A 21459-nucleotide genomic window follows, 5' to 3' on the forward strand; every position below is an offset into this window, starting at 1 on the left:
ATGTGCCACCTGGTAGGACCAGCATTAAATATCACCCTCACTGAGAAAATAGACTACAAAAGTTCCAGGAGCTGGACCTGCAGTAGACTTGGGAAAGGACACCAAAATCACCTATGATCTCCTCACAGTGAACGCATGCTCAGTTTTTAAAGGGGCTCTTCCCCCTCCTTCCCTCTGTTTGAAAACAACCAGTAGGGCCAGGACTGGAGGAAGGAGAGAAAGTTTCTGTGGTGCCTGTGATCAGCAAGACGGTTGAGAAAATAACACTGAGCTGGCTTTTCAAACCATTGGATGGAACTGAATCTACCTGGAAGTATCTAGGTGTTATTAATTAGTTAATTTAACATTTTTTGCTACTGATAAAAATGGGTTCTTGAGAGTAAATTTCAGATACAGAGAATTTTAAAAGAAAAACAGGAAACCTCCATCTTTATACCCCTGGGTTTTGCTGATTTTCAGTCATCATAAGTGAAATATTATACTTACATTGAATGCCTATTGCTGGAAGTTAAGCAGTTTATCTTGAAATTCAGCCAGAAGTCTTACCAACCTCTTCTAACTTTGAAAAGTCCTCTGCCAATTAGTAGTTTCCAAACTTGGCTGCTTATTAAAAGCACCTAGGGGTACTTTAAAAAACCTTCAAATGTTTAGTCTTCTCCACACCCCTCCACAAATCTGATTTAGTTGGTCTGAGGCAGAATCTGCAGCCTTGGTACTTAAGAAAAAAAAAGTCTAAGGGATTCTAATATACAGGAAAGCTTAAGACTACTGATAAAACTATGGTGATTTCTATTGCCTTTCATTGCACTGACTGGTAACTTGCAGGTACCATGTTTTAGTTCAAGGATGAATCACGTAATTTTTGAAGAGCTGTTATTAGGGGTCTGAATTTAAAGTAAAACTCAACTGTGTGAGGCACTGCTAATGCAAATAACTCAAACGTGGTTTAAATTGAGTGAACAGATGACTTTTAACATATGGCTTTAAAAAAAATCATACAAGTGTAGAGAATATTAATTATTTATATGTTGCATCTCCCCTTTAATCCCATTGACAAGTTTCTTTTTATCTATAGATACATCCAGATTAGAGAAATGTTGAAATGAGAAAAAATATGAGAGTTAAGGAAGTAGGATGATAGAAATAATGGTAATTATAATAACTACTTTGTGTATAGAGTATTTGTTATATGCTAAATTCATTTAAATTTTTGATATATTCCTCCCAACACACACTTTACATGTGAGAAAACTGAGGTTTAGAGAAGTCAAACCATTTGCCCAAGGTCACTTAGCTGGTGAGAGGTAGACCTGGTTATCAAACCCAGGAGAGCCTGACACCAAAGTTTATTCCTTATTTACCATACTTTACATCTTCCCGTTTTTATGTTGAATAGCAAAATCACACATTACAGTCAAACCCTGAGATGGGATAAGTCTTTTGTTATTGTTCCGAAAAGAAATCATCCTGTGTCCACAGTGCTATGAAAGAAAATCTAGAGAAAGGCAGTGAATGAGTTTTGCAAATGAAGTTCCCATTGATTATCCTATAGATTATCTTGTAAGTGGTAAAACTTAATGTTGCTGAAGTCACTAGGTATTTCAAAGCTTTTGAGCAGAGTCCACCCTTAAAACTCTGTCTTTTCTTCCTTTCTAGTTTGCATACTTAATTTCTTTTTCTTATCTAATTGCACTAGCAAGAACTTCCAGTATGATGCTGGATAGATGTGGTGAAAGAGGACATCCTTGCCTTCTTCTCAGTCTGAGGGGAAAAGTGTTCAATCTCTCATCAGTATGATTTTAGTTTAGGTTTTACATATATACTCTTTAAAAGGTTAATGATGTTCCTGTATGTATTTAGAGTTTTTTGCAATTTTTTAAAAAGAATCAAAACTGACAGGTTTTCAGAAACAGTTTATGAAAATGATATGTGAACAAGAATATATATTTTGCAGAGTTGTTGGATCATTTAATTTAATCTCCTGTGTACATCACTGTCTTTATTATGAGCTCCGGTAGAGTAACTCTGAGATTTCTCTGGTTAGTCTTTCAGACATTCGTAAGACTGCCTACCTTAAACACCTTCTATGCCAGCATGTGGTGAACAGTTTTGGATCCATGTTCCGTGATAACAGCAGGCAATGCCTGAAGGGCCATTTCATTTACATATGGCATAGTTTATAAAGAAGCTCCTACTTCACGGGTGATTCTGAACATCTGAGCAGACAAAAAGGACTTTCATACTCTTCCTAGGGGAGCAGTACTAAATTAATGCAACATTAAGTCTAATGAAGTTAAAACGTGAAAAAAACAACTTAGGGGACACTTTTCTATGAAATAGAGCAGATAAATTTGTAGTCTTCTTGCTCAGTTTTAAATGAATAAAATTCCACTTCCCCAAAACAGATATTCAGAAGAATTGCTTCATAATTATTCTTAGACGATAATTTGGGATAGTATGTATGTATGCATTGTTACAGACTGAATGCTTTTGTCTGCTCCCCTCAAATTTGTATGTTAAAGCCCTAACCACCAACGTGATGGTATTTGGAGATAGGTCTTTGGAGGGTAATTACAGTCAGATGAAGTCATGAGGGTGGGGTCCTGATCTGATGGGATTAGTGCCCTTTTAAGGAGAGACACCAGAGAACTCATTCAGTTTCTAGGAGCTCACAAAAAAGAGGTCGTGTGAGCATGTGGTGAAATGGCTGCTGCCTACAGTTCAAGAGAAGAGGCCTCAGAATGAAAGCTACCTTGCCAGGACCTTAATCTTGGTCATCCTATACTCCAGAACTGTCAGAAATAAATTTTTGTTGTTTTAACCACCCAATCTATGGTATTTTGTTATGGCAGCCTGTGTAGTCTGGTGTATGCATATATTCCAAAATTTTTCTATTTTATTTTTTAATTATAAGAGTAATATTTATCTGTCATAAACTATTGAAGAATACAGAAAGGTATACAGAAAAATTCAATAATTTCTCCTTCCTATTTTAATTCCATCTTTTGGTTATAACAAATATTAATTGTTCAGAACGGTCCTTGCTAACATTAATGGGCATATAAATCACTTTGGGAACTTTGTTAAAATGAAGATTCACATTGAACAGATCCAGTGTAGAGATTTTTCCTTTCTAAAATAATCCCAAGGTGCTGCTGATCTGAGGACCACATTTGAGTAGCAAGGATTTAAGTATATTTTCCACCATTTCTCTATGTATATACAAACAAGTCAGAAGCATTTTAAACCGTGTTTTTCCCCTTAAAACAGAAGTGGTGATGGCATACATATTATTCTATAATTGACTTACTCAATTAACAAAATAAAATGGTTATCTTATAGGATAATACATGCAAATTTGACTCAATTTATAGGTATAGCATAAACATTGGAAACTGAAAACAAAACAAAAAACCCCTGCAAAACAAGTTTTTCCCTTGGCTCTTAGAATAATATCAAATAGAATAATTGAGTCAAAGGATGGCTGTGGATAGAGTTCACTAGACCACCCCTGATGAAGACCTTGAGAAGCCTTAGTTTCAATGTTGTGGTGGTGATTACTGTAATTAACTCTTTCTCACAAACAATGATCTGAGATTGTAAATAAATTTGCAGATATAACCAGGCCAAAAAAAAAAAAGGAAGCAAAGAAAACGAGTTAATTTAAAGTAAAAATATGATATAGTAAATGTATTTGATTTATTTTTTATGTAACATTTCAACTTGGTCTAGACAACGATTCAGACTTTATGGTAATACTTAACTATAAGCACTTAAAAATATGGTGAGTTAAATGTAAATTTTTAAAGGAAAATCTTGGGTTTTGTATATTTAAATAACTAGTTTTTCACTTCCAAGCTTCTAGAGCTTATATGCCTATTCTAAATATGTTTATATTCTGTAGGCAAGAAGACAGAATGAAAGTATCAACTTTGGAGTTGAACAAATGGAATTTCATGTTTTAGTTTTCAACCACTTACAAGCTTCAGTTTCCTGTTCCTGAGTTCCCGCCACAGGTAAGATTATGATGGCAGTTACTGCCTTTTAGTATTGTTAAGAGTGCTACAAAATGATGTGAAATGCAAAACATAGCGACTGCCGTGTAATAGGCACTCTATAAATGACATGATCATGCCTGCTACCCAGAAAGTTTGAACTACTCTCTTGAAACTCATTTTGAATCCTAGGTGTAGTGCTTTTATCCTTTGACAGAGATACTGGCTTTTTAAACAGTCAGAGGTACTTCTAAGAAATATCTGGTAAATAAGAGGGCAATTAAGGTAGGCGATACCTGAGGTTATCTTCGTTCTGAAACTAAAAAGTATAATTGTAAAGTAGAAGCTCATTTTTGTGTTAGTGTATGTTGGAGGAGGTCATGGAGAGGACGTGACTGCCAGTTGATCCCCAAGTTGGGCCCGGCTGTTGGGAGGCTCCGCACCCCTCCTTTGTCCTTGCAATATACATTCTGCCCAGAGTTTCCACAGTGAGAGCCTTCTTCAGGGGCACAGCCTTGAGAGAGCCCTGTGTTGCTGAGACCAGCTGGACAATATACGTGACTGAACCCAGTTAAAGCCTCTATATAAAGTTTGAGATTCTGTCTGGGGGGTTCGGCGAGATCTACTTATTTTATGGCTGCAAAAACAAGGATCATAAGTAAATTTTCTTGCTTATTAAACCTGCCACCTACCCATCTGGAAGTCTGCCTCTTTCTTCAGGCTCTCCTTGCCCTCTGTATACAGGGGTCAATTTGGGAACCAACTGCATTTTAAGCTAATTCTGTAAATAATGTGAATGGATTTCATAATTTTATTAAAAGAATATGACTTCTATAATTTTTTTGAAAAAATATCTGGTATCATTGAAGTAAGTGTAAGTTGAGCTCTATGAGCTGTCTTATAAATATTAAAAATAGTTTCACAGCTTTTTATTTTGTAATGTAATATATTTTAAATTAAATTACAGTTATCATGACATTTCACCTCTAAATATGTCATTGTGCATCTTATAAAATTAAGGCCATATTTTTAGATGATAAAATTATATCACAGTTCACAAAATTAGTGACAGTTCCAGCTAATACCCAGTCTATATTCCCTGGTTGGTCCCCCAAATGTTCTTCACAGGTGATCTGTGCAAATCAGGATCCTATCCAGTGCCACACATCACATTGGTTGATATATCCCTTAAATCTATTTGACTCTCCAGTGATATCTTTACTTATGATGCTGAAATGTTGCATGGAGTGAATCAGTTGTCTTGTGAAATATCCTACATTTCAGATGTGCTCTGATTTTTCAGAGCGAGAAGTGTCATTTAGTTTGTTCCTCTCTGTCCTGTCTCTTTCATGTAGCCCAGAATAAAGTATAAAGGCTTGATTAGTATTCAAGTGAAATATTTTTGGTGAGATTTGGTAATGTTACCTACTTTTAAAAAATCATTCTCATCTCTTCTTGTCCTTTTGGATAAGATCAAGTGTAAAATCATTCTTAAACTGTCTTATTGAAATATTTGTAGAACACTTCACAGTATTTTCTGACTTGTAAATTTGTAATTTTTATAGGTATCATCTCTAAAATATGGGCAAAAAAAAAAATTCCATAACATGTCAAGAAACCAGAACTCATGTCTAACTTCTTCCCTCCCTCCCTCCCTTATCCATCCTCCCTTCCTTCCTTCCTTCCTTCCTTCCTTCTTTCCTTCCTTCCTTCCAATTTCCTTTCAATACTGAGGTTATAAATAGTCTCTTTTAAGAAAACTGCTACCTACACAAAGACTTTAGGTTATAGAACCAATCAATCCAGAAGTAAGTAATGAATAGGGAGATTTCTTGAGTTAAATTTATTTCAAATGCTTTCTTTTTGTTATAGCGTTTATATTAAATATAAAAATAAAAGTCAGTACTGCAGTGTATTTTCTAGGTATGGTTGGGCCAAGCAGCCTGATATAGCACAAGAAAAAAATACATCATCTTCAAGGCAGGAGCCAATTCTTGATCTGAGTCACCTTTGAAGTGGCTGGTGGCATATGAAGTGTTCATATTTTTATTTTTAAGTATTTACCTCTGACCTCCAAGGATTTGATGGGATCAGAAACAGAAATACAGATGTCTCAGATGAAAATCATTTTGGAAAGATATTCTGCCTAGCTCTTCAAATCCAAGATGTTTGGACTTTGTATAAACTAAAGAGAAGCATTGTGTTGGAATCAATTCAAGCCTACATATCATGGAATAGATATCTCATCCAACTGAAAAATGAGTATTTAAAAATTTTTTTGAAGTACTATATATACACAAAGAGAAAGCACAGAAAGCATGAGTGTACAACTTGGTGAATTTTCACAAAACAAACACTTATGCATAATTAGCACACAGAATACAAAACAAAATATTATCTATACCTCAGAAGATCCCATTGTACCCCCTTCTAATCTCTACCCCCCAAGGAAAGTCACTGTTTTAACTTCTAACACCACAGATTAGTTTTTACTATTATTTGAACCCTTTATTAAAAGAATGATACATAATGAAAATTTTTGTGCCTGGCTTTTAAAATTAGTGTAGATGTTTTAATATTAATTTTTGCTTTAATCGGTATGCTGTGTAGGGTAATGGAATGAACATATTTAAATTGGGGAAACTGGAAGGCGGATCTTGAGTCTGCCATTTACTAACTGTATTAGCCTTCAGTAAGGTACTTAACCCTTCTGGACCCTGTTTCTTCACCTCTAAAATGGAAATGGTAATACTTTCTTAAAAGCCTGCTGGGAGGATTAAATGAGATACTATGTGTAAAGTACCTGGAAAAATAGTAGAAGCTTAATAATCGCTAGTCTCTTCACCCCACCGTTCTTCAGCCTCCCACCTTTTCTATTTAAATGTACTAGTGAAAGAAAAAAAACCCCACAAAGCTATTATTCCACTTGAAACCTAAAAAAGATTTTGTCATGGAAGATCCATGTGTTGTTTAAAGGAACACAAAAATCTTTGCTAGAATTTTTTTTTTTTTTTTTTTGTGATATGCAGGCCTCTCACTGTTGTGGCCTCTCCCGTTGTGGAGCACAGGCTCCGGACACGCAGGCTCAGCGGCCATGGCTCACGGGCCCAGCTGCTCCGCGGCATGTGGGATCTTCCCGGACCGGGGCATGAACCCTTGTCCCTTGTATCGGCAAGCGGACTCTCAACCACTGCGCCACCAGGGAAGCCCCCTTTGCTAGAATTTTTTAAATGATCATAATTTTTTTCCTTCCTTTAAATTCCAGCAAATTAAATATATTGCAGTTCTACTGATACAACATTGGGAAGACTTCAGATTTTACCACATGCCCAAGGAAAGGTCAAATGACCTATGATTTGTGCTAATGGCAGGAAGTTATAAAGCAGGGAGATTGGATGTAAAACCCCACCTCCTGGAGGTGATTTCTTTCCTCTCTCCTCCGCAATTGGCTCATGATGGATTCTCAGACATTATTTCAGTCTTAAATTTAGTGGAATAAGTGTTACTCTCTGAGATGTCAGTGTATTAAAAACTAGGATATAATTACATTTAATGTGAACACTATTTATTACTGTGTTCATACTAAAAATGCTTGAAAATGATCAAATGAGATTATCTAAGTTAAAATTTCAGTGATTTTATATATGTTCTGAAAAATAAGCCTTTTTGAAGAAAAACTGAGTTGAGTTATGGAGGGCAAATTGACATAATTTTCAGAGAAGCCTAAAAATTGCTTCTTTTCCTGGAAGAAAATGATAAATATAATGTAATTTAAAATAACAAATAATATGAATTAATTACTTCCATAACTGGAGAGACATCTTAGTATTTTTGCTCTATTTTAACTTAAAATAAGTATAATTATAAGTAGTTTTGTCTTTGCACAAAGTAGGAAGTATATCAATGGGTGTTTTTCCTTACACCTTGTTATTGTGAGGCTCGAAAGATAGTGGACATTAAAGCTCTTTTCTCTGTTAATATAAGATGAAAACATTTAGAAATACTTAGTTTTTATGTAAGCATGATTTACGAGTATTTTAGGCAGAGCATGAATATCTGTCTATACCAAGCAATGTCCAAAGATTTTTATTCTTTATTCATAAAAAGTTAATTCAGCATGCTGTTAAGTCCTTTCGGCAACTTGATCTACCTGCCTAGTCTAACTGTTCATATCTCTAACCTAAACCACTCACTTAGCAAATTGAAATTAAAAAGTCAGTCAGGGCCTCTGCAGAAGCTGGATGGCTCAGAACCTGAGCAGTAGACTGTAGCTCTGTTTCCTTTCTCTATTACCAAACAACCAGTCTTTATATTGAAAAGGAGCACCAAGAAACATATGTTATTCTTCTCAAACATAGATGGCGCTACTGACCCACCATCACAGACAGTGTTCAGTTTTCACCACTGGCTGTGGACAAACATCAATCTATGTCTGGTCACCAGATAGTTTCTATTTTTGGAGAGCTAACTGGGGCTAAGGGTGGGCTGAGCTTCTTAACAAGGAGCTGTTATTGTTGTGTGTAACTAACTGTGCTAATATTTAGAAACAGTAACACGCTGGTTGACTGGACTTTCCATGTTCCAGTGATTAATCGGTAGACATTGTAAGTGAAAACAAAGGATATTGACCTAGATGTTTTTTATTTAGTTAATTGTTTGTGAGATGCTGAGTACTTTATTGCATCTTCTTTGCATCTGTTTTCTCAATTTCAATGGCAGGGAAGGAACCAACATTTGTCCACCATCTAGTGTATGCCAGTCACTGGGCTATTTATAAATATTTAATCCCCTCATCCTATGGGGAATGGCTTCTTATCTTTATTTCAAACATAAAGATGAAGGTCAGAGATACTCTATGGCCTGAGATCTTCACCGAGCTGGTGGTGTTCAAGCCTAGTTCTATATGACTTAAGATCTGACTTCAAATGTTCTTTTTATTTAAACCAGTCCTGGGAATAATAATATTAATCTTATAATATAGCCTTAATACAAACTTTATACTAACACTGGCTTATTGGTGCCACGGCGAAAGGTAAATAACCTTTGGAAGGATAAAATACATAAGAAGGTCTTTTAAAGAACTTCACTGAGCTAAGTCGCCAGATTAACCAATGATCTCTTTTCTTCTGTACAGAATATAGTGACTTGTATAAGTGAGGATTTAGAAATACATAAAATATATCCCCAGTTGTTTATATTATCTAGTTCAAACCGAACAACTAGAATTGTGATTTTTAAAATTTATGCATAGACATTCACAATTTTATTAAGAATTTTAAGAAGCTGGATACGTTTAAGTCCATGGTAATCATAGGATACATATATTTCTTTTGGGTTGAAAAGTTTATCAAAAATTGGCTACTTTTGATGATTTGACAAGATACTTTACTGTATCATTTATACTGACTGCTTCTAAAAATTATTAGGACCACTGTCTTCAGAGACAGGAGGAAAAAATTTGCTACAAATTATTTCAAAATTTGAAAATATCTAGAAATGCCTAGCAAGGTTCTCTCTCATATACCCAGTCTAACCTGATTACATCAGATATACGTAATCTCTCTAAGACCATGTTAGTGGGATATCATAAAACATAAGGCTTTTTTTTCTGTGTAAATTTTCTAAATAAGAAAGATACCTTTGGATTGTATTCTGTAACTTGATTATACTGTTCCTAAATCTCTATAATTTAGTTAGAATATAAAGTCTTCTCAATTCCTTGCATTTAAGCTTCTTGTCATTATGATTTAGTAAAGAAATTCCAGGAGAGAATCAGTTGTGACCGTTAGGAAAAAGGATGCTCACCCAACAAAGACATCAACACAGGAGCAGCATCAGAGGCCAGTGATTCAAGGCATGGAGTCTTGAAGACTTTGGGGCCAAGAAAAATTCGAACGTGGGATATCCTTCAAGAGGTCAAGAACAAACAGGAAATGATCACCATGAGTCATAAGTTTAAAGTGAATCTAGGAGATTTGATGTTCATTTAAGTAGGCACAGGGCTGCCAATTTGTAGATGGCTCTAGACCGAGAATTTGATTGCCATCTTGACAGCTAGAAATGGAAAGGCAGATAAAATGCAGGGCCTCAGACATGGAGAGAGGGTTGTAGGAATGGAACGTCCAGCTAATGGAAGAACTGGCTCTAAGGAAACTTGGTAATTGGGTAGAATATTGAAAAAGAATCTCAGAACTCCGATTACATAGTTGGCCGGGGGAGGGGGGGTGCGGAGTTCCAGATACTATCCATTTTGTATTATCCTTGTCTTTCTTCCTGTTGTATATACCCTTCTGCTTATACACAGGCTCTTAAAAATTTTGCTTTCATAGGCACTTTGTATATATATTTATTTTCCTCTCTCTCCTACTTTAGCAGTTTCTCCCTCTTTCTTGCATGTTCTTAACGCATTCGGAAATTCAAACATAATCCAAGATCTTTCTGTATAATCAAAAAAAGCAAAAAATTTCTTTCATCAGAAGTCTGCTTCCAGATTCCATCACATTTTAATGTTTTCCTTAGTAGGATCAACAAACAAACAATAATAACAAAAAACCCAACCTCTCAAGACTTCGTTTAAATTTCCATTCTTGACTTGTCGATTTTTCATTCACTTTCCAGTGGTCTGGTTTTCATCTCCATTCCCCTCTAAAATTGTTGTTTCATGACTTCCATGTTATCAGATCAAAAGGATACTTCTCTGTCCTCATTTCCCTGTGTTTCTTAGTATTCAACACAGATCACCACTCACTTTACATTGAAATAATTTTTTTCTTGGATTCCAGAACACCATATTCTCTTGGTTATCCACATAAGGAATAATTTGATTTTGGAATAAGAAAAGAGATCACCGGATATCTTTTTAATGCCGTGCTGTAGCCTAGAGGGATTGTCTGATTGTATGGGGATTCTGAGCCTTGCCTTTGATCTGTTTTACAACTGGGAATTATAGATAACTGGAAGCAATGGAAATAATTCTTGTCTACAGACATGAAAATAAATTGTATCTGGTGAGGGAAATAATTCTTACCCTCTCCCCTTCCTACTCATAAACCCAGTTTGGGGGTCCATTTATAAATTTATTATTTCTTTAATCCATATAAGCTTGTGATTCTTTGACTTCTCCTTTGAATTGGTTGTGACATCTGTCTGGTTCCCTTAATTAATGAGATAAAGTTTTGACACATATTTATTTCATGTCTGTATGAGAGTTATGGTTCTTACTTCCAAAGAAAGTTTCCTTTAACACCACTTCTCCTTGATCTGACTGGCTACTGTTTCTCAGTCTCATTGGTTGGCTTCTACTTTTTCTACAGACGATTAGCTTTTGCTCTATTTTCCCAATAAGTTATATAATTTGGGCAACCTCAATTTTCAGTGATATCTCTATGCTGATTACTTCCAAATATTTATCTGTTGCTTTAACCTTTCACCTGAGATCCAGAATCATATATCCAATAACTTATTGAAGAGCTAAGTTTTATTGATAGTGAGCGTTTTGCAAGAAAACAAAATGGACTTCTTCATTACTGGTCTCCCTCCATCCACAAAGAAAAACAACAACAACAATAATAAGCAATCCATCAAAAAACAAACTTGTTCCTCTCCCAGTTTCCTCATTTCAATAAATGTTAATACCATCTAGCCAATTGGCTCAAGCAAGAAACTCAAAACTCCATATTATTTTATCCATCAATAATCTTTGTTTCTTCTACCCTAAAGTATCTCAAATTGGTTACTTGTCTTAATTTTTACCATCACCATCACATCATCTCTTGCCTAGAACATCATAAGGGCTGTCTGGTTTGTCTTGCTATTTCCATTCTTGCCCTTCTGTATTCCATTTGCTACAAAGCAGCCAGACTGATCTTTTTAAACATAAATCAGATTATTTCACTTTAACACTTAAGACCCTTTCATAGCTTCCAATTTCATTTGGAAGAAAATTCAAATTCCTTACTATGGCTTACATAATTCTCTTTCTCCCCAAATCATTTCTCTTACTAATTGCTGTCTCACTTACTATGCTCCAGCTATGGAGGAATTATTTCTTTTCCTTGAATAATCACAAACCTTTCCTGTTTCTAGGACTTTACACTTACTTTCCTCTATGTAGAACATACTCTGACTTTTCATAAGCTTGACTCTTTCCTGTTTGAATCTGAAGAAAAGTATTTTCAGATTTCAAATCACCTTTCTCAAAGAGTTCTCATCTTATCCTGCCTAAAGTAGCCTCATCCCCTCTTATTTTCTGTCTCACCACTTAGCCTTTCTCCTTCACATTTACCACAAACGACAATATCTTTCTTTGAATTTTTAAAACGGCTTTTATGTGTTTATATCTGCCCAGCTCTGCCTTCTCCACTTCCCCTTTCCTCTACAGAATACAATACCCCAGGGAGGCAAATACCTTGCCTGCCCTTTTCATCCTCTTATTCCCAGAATCCAGGATAAACCCTAGATCATAAAAGACACTTACAATGTTTTTTAAAACATGAATGAATTGATAAAGTATTAATCTTATACTTCTGAAATAATATTTTATCAGTATCTACCTCAGTCTCTCTACTATAGAAAATGAAATGCAACTTGTGATGTAACTTTTACTCATTCCTGTCTTCCTAGGACTGGTATCATGCCTGGTGCATAGTAGGCACTCAATAAATATTTTTTAAGTACATGAATGAATGAAGTAAGTAATATAATCCCAAGGTCAGAACAGATTCTTTGCTGCCACTTTCCTGCCATAGGCCAGCTTATAGCTCCAGTATTTGAGGCCAAATGGGTGCCAAGTCTGGCACAGGACTGAGTCTAGAGATGAAGGATGATTAGACTTGGGTAAGAGTTAGAGGAGCAGGGAGGAAACAGGCAGACCATTGTACTACTTTTAGTCTCTAGGTCATTTATTTGATGACTAGTTTTTGACTCAGACTCACATTATGGGATGTCAAAGTCTATACATCTATAACATTATGGTTCATTTACTTTCTTCTCAATAAATAGCCTTATCCATTTGATTATGGAGCACATTTTATCTTATGCATGCTCTCTCTCCCACCGGAAACTTTCCTGACAGAGGGAAAACTTTGCGTTTGTCGGCTGTCTGATAACCATATCCGTAAGTTTTATTTGAGTTTATTTTAGTAGTTGCAGGAGTTGAATTACACTGCCTAAATCAGGATAACTTTTTCTCAACTCCAAACATTGAAAAACCCTCAATTAAAATTTTAATACAATCTCACATTTCTTGGAAAACTTAACAGAACCTATATTAATAGTAAGAGAGATTTGAAATATATTTGAATATTTTTCTGGAAATTATGTATACATACATAAATTATTAGTAGGAAAACTAGACAAGGCTCATTTTTATTGCATTAGTATTTCTTAAAAAACACCAAAGTGAAATACCTAAAACAAACTCCAAATGGAGCAGAAATCAGAGGAGGTAGCACATAATTGCTTTTATTTAGAACAGAAATCTTGAATGGTGAGTTTTTTTTCTTTATTTTTTAAGCAGGTAGAAAATTATTTCTAATGGAACCAATGTAACATAGACTTACACAAATCTATTATGTGAATAATGTCTTATTTCAATTAATTCTGATTGTGATGTTTTAGGATCAGTTTAGCCTGCTAGGAAACCTTGAATTTGGATAATTTTTAAATATAAGTACTGATGATTAAAAAAAGAGTTTAGCAGCCAATTAAGCGGACTGTGTTCTTTTCCCGATGGGGGCCCCATGTGCAATGGCTGTAAAGAGTAGCCTCCTTGGTAGTGTACCAGCCTGTTGCCTGTATGGGTTGCCCTGAGGGACCTTGGAGACAGCTCTTTCCAGTGGACATTAATGACAGGCATGCTGTCCCCAGTCTAGGCTCCAGACAGGTATGCGTGGTGCCTTTGGAAAGCCCAGGGCACAGTGGCCAGGGTCCACATTGGCCAAGTCATAATGTCCATCCGTATCAAGCTGCAGAACAAGAAGCATGTGATTGAGGCCCTCCGCAGGGCCAAGTTCAAGTTCCCTGGCTGCCAGAAGATCCATATCTCCAAGAAGTGGGGATTTACTAAGTTTAATGCAGACGAATTTGAAAACATGGTGGCAGAAAAGCGGCTCATTCCCGATGGCTGTGGGGTCGAATACATCCCTAATCGTGGCCCTCTGGACCCATGGCAGGCCCTGCGCTCGTGAGAGCCTTGGCACTGTCCCCTCCTTATTCATGCCCACCAATAAATTCTACTTTCTTATCAAAAAAAAAAAGTCTATTTTACTTAGAGCAAAAGAAGATTCAGCTTTGATGGTGACTGTTCATTAATGTGCGAGTAGAAGAACTGCTCTAAACTCAGATAAGACTTAATTCCTTAAAGCTATCCATAATTTAGGAATAACCCCTTGCTAGAAAGTGACATAGTATATACATATATAAAATTTAAATGTACAGATTAAGAATTTAATAATCTCAATAACTATCAGGTCCAACTAAGAATAATTTAGGGATAATTTGGGTTAATGGAAAGGATCTTAAACAAAGAATGAGAACTCTGCATTCCAATTCTAGGTCTGACCTGAATTTATTTTATTCTAGGACAAGTAAATTTATCCCAGTGAACTAGAAATCTTCATCTGTAAAATAAGGGGATAAGACATCTTATGTTTCTATGCTTATACTTAAAGCTCAGCCCTTCATTGAACAATAGGGTATAAGGAGTTATGATCAAACCTTAACTTATCCACTACTGTACTTAAAGTTTATATTCACAGAGAGAAAAAATCAAAGAATCTAGTCTAAGGATCTTTTTATATATCACACTTCTTGAGAAATACCTAAATGATTATTTTTGCCTTTTCGTATCACTTTTTTTTTTTTTTTTTTTTTGCGGTATGCAGGCCTCTCACTGTTGTGGCCTCTCCCGTTGCGGAGCACAGGTTCTGAACGCACAGGCTCAGCGGCCATGGCTCACGGGCCCAGCCACTCCGCGGCATGTGGAGTCTTCCCAGGCCGGGGCACTAACCCGTGTCCCCTGCATCGGCAGGCGGACTCTCAACCACTGTGCCACCAGGGAAGCCCTGTATCACTTTTGCTTTCCTGATCCAAGTGGATCTGATGGCTACGATCAGTTGTTGGATTCCTTATTCTTAAAGAAAATAAGGTCAAAGGAAAGAATAGTCTCGATTCTAGAAACTCTTCTCACTCACTGTCTCCTTGGGATTGTTTTTTTAATACATTGCCTCATCTGCGCTGTTACCTACCTGAGTTTTTGAATAAAATTTTAAAATTAATTATAAGCATTTTTCATGCCTATATACTCTTTACAGAATATTGGAACATATATGACTATGAGTACAGAGAATATAACTAAATATAACAACAGTCATTGTCTATTTGGAAAAATTGTAACCTATGCTAATGTCATTTATTCCTTCTTTGGAGATGAAGAGTAATTCAGCTGATCTAATAGTCTTGTGAAATAGGTAAGAAATGTTTCCTACTGCCTGCACACATATGAAAATAAAAATAACAAAAAAGTAAATAAATTACCTAAGATATCTAAATGAGTAAATGGAAAGCTAGGAAATAAACATTATAGCTGGAATTAAGATAAAAACACTAAGACAGTATATTAAATTACAGCTTAACTAGTTTTAAATCATTGAAAGCTTGAATTCATTATGCATTGTGCAGTATATAAAGTGATTCATATAAATACATCAAGAAAATTCATGTCCTATCTTTTAAAATTAATCCAGGCCACCATTAAGTTTGGTTAGTAATGAATTTTGAAAAGAGAGAGTTTAGAGCAGACACCTCTTATTGTTAAGTTTTTCTTTTAAGCAGAGTGAACCAGAAACATCGTGGTCCAGTGTGCCCACAGCAAATATTTACAATTTTAACAAAGTCATGTAGCTTTTTCTAAATTCCTGTCAGAGAAACCATATTCACTGCACTGCAAAATTTTCTTTTATCCAGTTTCATGCTCTAGGAATGACAACTGTTATGGTTGGAAAGTTTGTATCTCTTCAAAATTCATGTTTTGAAAAATTTTAATCCCCAATACTATGATGTTGGGAGGTGGGGCCTTTGGGAGGTAATTAGGTCATGAGGGTGGAGCCCTCATGAAGGGAATTAGTGCTCTTACAAGAAGAGACAGTAGAGAGCTTTCTCCTCTCTGTCTCTCTCTGGCATGTGAGGACACAATGAGAAGCCAGTCATTTGCAAACCAGGAAGAGTACTCTTACATGATGCTGGATTGAGCACCTTGATCTTGGACTTTCCAGTCTCCAGAACTTTGAGAAATAAATGTTTGTTGTTTTCAGACTCACAGACATAGAAAACAAACTTATGGTTATCAAAGGGGAAAGGAGGGGGGAAGGGGAAGGGATAAATTAGAATTTGGGAGTAATACACACACACTACTGTATATAAAATAGATAAACAACAAGGACCTGCTGTATAACACAGGGAACTATACTCAGTATTTTGTAATAACCTATATGGGAAAAGAATCAGAAAAATATAACAATCACTTTGCTGTATACCTGAAACTAACACAACATTGTAAATTATAAATACTTCAACCAAAAAAAAATTTAAATGTTTGTTGTTTAAGGCACCCTATCTTTGGTATCCTGTTATAGCACCCTGAACTGACTAGGACAACAACTTATCAAAATTATTCTATAATTATAGAATTTGCTGACAGCACCTCATTGTACCAAAATCTATTGTCTGTGCTCAGTTACTAAGTTTTAGAAATGCATCAATGTATTCAATCAAATTCATCAAATGTATTCAATCCTACAGCTACTTACACCTGGAAGTAGCCTTGAAGTAGCTTGGTTCTCTTGATCTTCAGTCATGTATTCATTTTGACATTATCCAAAGCTTTTCCCAACTGGTATATCTTTATCTATTCCTGCATCAACCACTTTATAGACAATGATCTTGCCTAGCCTGTGAACAGTGCCTTTTATTACCTTACAATAAGTGGATTTGCTCACTTTTCATTTTGTGGTGGTCAGGCCAGGTAGACCATGATGCAGTGGAGACCTCAGGCCAACAGGAGCCAATGAACACACAGTACAAGGACACCTGAATAATTGGGCAACCACAAAACAGTAAAAAATGATTATTTTAGGGAAATAGTCTAGTTGAACTGTTAAGCTTGACTTTACTGTAGTAGAATCATTTGAAAGGTAATTGTGGTTCCAGGTACTCCCTTTGATATATATTTTCAGAATTCAGCCATTTGTAATTTTTGCTTTAAAATTTTATAGTCTTTTCAAATTAGGTTAGGTAACTATCTTAATTTACTTTTAGATTGAATTGTTAAGGTGAATAATTTTATTTTGATTTGAACGTGCCCAGAAAGCATATTTTTGGTGTGAAATATCAAAGTACGTTTTTCTTCCTTACATGAAAATAGCTTGCAGATTTGGTTGACATTTGATATAAAGTGATTTCTATAGTTTGAGGCACAAGTGAACTTTAATTTTAACCTTGTAATGATTATACATGTTTACGGAAAATGAGTTGAAATGTAGAACTGCAATCATTGTCTGCATTTCCAGGCTTTGCCAGGCCTAAATGCCTTTTTATTGAGAGAATTTTCCATGCCTTTAGGTTACTAAGCATCAAAATAATGTAAGCTGGTACATTTTTATTTGGTTGACTCTGTAGCCAAGAAGGCAGTGACTAGGGGCTTTTTTCACCATATCATATTTTTCGTGGGCTTTGCCTATGGCTTTTGGAATACAATGGTGGCATATCAGGAAAAGGGGAATAAACCATTCCAAAAAATGGCCTGGCTTAGGGCTCATGCTCAGAAGGGAGGTCAGCAAGCAAAGTTAAAGTAATTGAGAACACAGTGTTCATAATTAAAAGGCCCTGGCTGGTGGTTGGGTGCCTAGCAGCAAATGAAACCCTTATAGTTAGGCTGGTGGTACTCTCTTGAGTCCAAGGGGAACTCAAACGGTTTTAAATAAAACTGGGACAGGACCTAACTCCGAAAGGAGAGGGAGCTGGCTAGAGCCAGGCAGGCTTGCAGGATCCTGGCCAAACTGGCTAGAGTTTAGGATACTGGTCCTAGAGATATTTGGAACACAAAGTAGGAAGAGTGGTAAAACCCAAGTATACAGAATTTGCACAGGTGGAGGAGACACAAACAAAGGCTGAGGTTTAGTGATTCAGTTATGGGGATTCCAGCTAACTCTAGACCCCACTGATTACTTCGGAGATGGTCTCTCAGTGTGATGCTCATTGGCTTAAGGGCCAACGAGGCTGGAGCCGATGGTTGAGGATCCTCAGTGACTAGTGATGAATAAGCAGAAATAGCATCCCATGAGGACTCTAGAACAAATATTTTCCCCTCAGTCAATGGACTGGTTTTACAGTTTTCCTTTTCATTGGTCTGATTAATTGGCTCAGTTAATCTTATACTTCAGGATTATATGGACGTAATCTAAATACATGGTATTTTCTTCTTCTGCATGACCTTGAGCCCTTACAAGCTGAATTCTGAACAATTTTTCATCTGATGTACTTAGAGCTATACAGTAGAGTCTGTTTGATATTATGCAGATTTTTAAATATTGGGGTCATGGCCAAACTAATTTCAAGTAAAATTTTTGGAATTTTTAATTAAAGTATAAAGCACCACCAGGAAAGGTAGCACGTTATCAGTGTGCAACTCATCAATGTTGACAAACTGGACATGCCCAGATCAAGGAAGAGACTATTACCAGCACCCCAGAAGCCTCTTTAGTTCCTTCTACTTACCAACTCCCAAAGAATAACAGCTCTCTTGGTAATAGATAAGTTCTGTGTGTTTCTCTACTTTATGTGAAATGAATCATATAATATGTATTCTTTCATGTCTGGTTTGTTTGGCTCAGTATTATGCTTGTGAGATTCCTCAATGTTGCTGTTAGTCATAGATCATTTATTATCTTGGCTAATGCTGTATTCCATTGTATAAACATATCATAATTCCTTTTAGCGCTTCTATCGGTGAACATTTAGGTAGCGTCTTCTGTTGGTGCTGTTATGTATAGTGTTGTTATGTATAGTGTTGCTATGAATATTCTAGTAATGTCTTTTGGTAAACATATGCACCCATTTCTGTGGATATTACAGAGTGGAATTGGTGCGTCACGTATCAGTGAAACTTAATGTTTTCTAAAGTTTGTAATTTTATTAATTAACCAGTCCCAAAGATTTTCTATCACCATACGTATATCACAGATCTGTCCTTTCCTTGCTTTACCTGGCCTACTATTCTATTGGCCTGTTTTTGGCCAAAGTTTTAATACATGGAGGCTTAATTATGTGCTTCTTTCCTCTGTTATACATTTACAATTTCCCAAATATTCACTCTGAAGTATAAGTGCTGTAATTTTATGAAGAGATAAAGAATAAGCAGCCCTTTTGTAGTTTAAAAATTTATAAATAAGTATATTTTAGTTTTCAGATTTTATCCACAAGTGATACAGAAGAAATATTGACATAATATAAGTTGTTCTCCTTTTTAAAAGTTGCCCGTGCTAAAATCTGACATTTCAGAACAAGTAACTACATAGGTATTTATTCATATTAAAACACTACCTTGCTTTACAAAGGGATCAACTCCAATCTTTTAAAACTTTATTCTAAAAACAAACTTTATTTTTAGGGCAGTTTTAGATTGACAGAAAAATTGAGAGGATAGTACAGAGAGTTCTCATATATCCTCCACAGAGTTTCTCCTATTATTAATATTTTACAAGTATGGTACACTTGTCACAATTAATGAACTGATACTGAAACATCATTATTAACTAAAGTCTGTAGTTTATTCAGATTCCTATAGATTTTAAGTAAGGCCCCACCTCTCCCCGTCCACCCCCCAATTCCATCCAGGATACTACATTCCATTTAGTTATCATGTCTCCTTAGGCTCCTCTTGGATGTGACAGTTTTTAAGATTTTCCTTGTGTTTCATGACCTTGAGAGTTTTGAGGAGTAATGGTCAGGTATTTTGTAGAATGTACCTCAATTGGGATTTTCCTGATGTTTTCCTCTTTTTTTAGTTAAAAAAATTAATTGTGGTAAAAAAACATATAACGTAAAACTATGTTAACCTTTTTTCCCAATTTGAACACATCCATCATGTCACATAGTTACTAATTTTTTTTTTTGGTGAGAACATTTAAGTGCACAACACTGTATTATAAACTATAATTACTATGCTGTAATTGGATCCTCAGAACTTATTCATCTTGTAACTGAAAGTCTATACTCCTTGAGCAGCATTCCTGTTTCTTCCATCTCCTGATGCCTGGCAAGCACTGTTCTACACTCTGGTTCTATGAGTTTAACTTCTTTAGATTCCATGTATAAGTGCGATCATACAGTATTTGTCTTTCTATGCCTGGCTTAGCATAATGTCCTCCAGATTCATCTATGTTGTGACAGATGGCAAGCTTTCCTTCTTTTTATGGCTGGATAATATTCCAATTTTCTACAGACACACACATATATATGTATACATATGTGTATATATATATAGGCTATTATGAATAATGCTGCAATGAACATATGAGTGCAGATATCGCTTCAAGATAGTAATTTCATTTCCTTTGGATATATAACCAAAAGTTGGATTGCTGGATCATATGGTAGTTCTATTTTTTTTTTTTTTTTTGAGGAATTTTCACATGGTTTTCCATAGTGGCTGCCCAATTTACATTCCCACTAACAGTGCAAGTGTTCTCTTTTCTCCACACCTTTGCCAAAATTTGTGAGCTCTTTTCTCTTTGTTATTAACCATCTCATTGTGGTTTTGATTTGCATTTCTCTGATCATTAGTGATACTGAGCATCCTTTCATATACCTGTTGGCCATCTATATGTCTTCTTTGGAAAAAATTTCTGTTAAGGTCCTTTGCCCATTTTATAATTGGGTTATTGGGTTTTGTTTTGTTTTCTTAACATCTTTATTGGAGTATAATTGCTTTACAATGGTGTGTTAGTTTCTGCTTTATACCAAAGTGAATCAGTTATACATATACACATGTTCCCATATCTCTTCCCTCTTGCGTCTCCCTCCCTCCCACCCTCCCTATCCCACCCCTCTAGGTGGTCACAAAGCACGGAGCTGATCTCCCTGTGCTCTGTGGCTGCTTCCCACTAGCTATCTATTTTACATTTGGTAGTGTATATATGTCCATGCCACTCTCTCACTTTGTCCCAGCTTACCCTTCCCCTCGCCATTGACTATTGCATTTTATGAGTACCTTATGTTTTTTAGATATTAACCACTTACCAGATGTATCTGTTTTCTCCCATTTCATAAGTTGCCTCTTAATTTCATTGATTATTTCCTCTGTCGTACAGAAGCTTTTTAGTTTGAGTAGTCCCACCAAACCCGAAGTTTTATGGTTTCTGATCTTACATTTAAGTCTTTAATCCATTTTGAGTAAATGTTTGTGTAT

The 21459-nt window shown here is 35.8% G+C and overlaps 1 long non-coding RNA gene and 1 other non-coding gene across 2 annotated transcripts in view; both read left to right on the top strand.

Moving 5' to 3' along the window:
• Positions 1-21459, top strand: part of LOC141275987 (uncharacterized) — a 219597-nt gene that overhangs the window by 12621 nt on the left and 185517 nt on the right. Inside the window, exon 2 of the long non-coding RNA XR_012324711.1 lies at positions 3905-4016. This is a non-coding gene — a long non-coding RNA (uncharacterized lncRNA). The remainder of the gene's footprint in view (positions 1-3904; positions 4017-21459) is intronic.
• Positions 13690-13823, top strand: LOC117307577 (small nucleolar RNA SNORA70). Its single transcript, XR_004521344.1, has one exon. It is a non-coding gene; the product is annotated as a small nucleolar RNA SNORA70 (small nucleolar RNA).

This window comes from Tursiops truncatus, chromosome 12, assembly GCF_011762595.2.
Source record: "Tursiops truncatus isolate mTurTru1 chromosome 12, mTurTru1.mat.Y, whole genome shotgun sequence".
NCBI classification, from domain to species: domain Eukaryota; kingdom Metazoa; phylum Chordata; class Mammalia; order Artiodactyla; family Delphinidae; genus Tursiops; species Tursiops truncatus.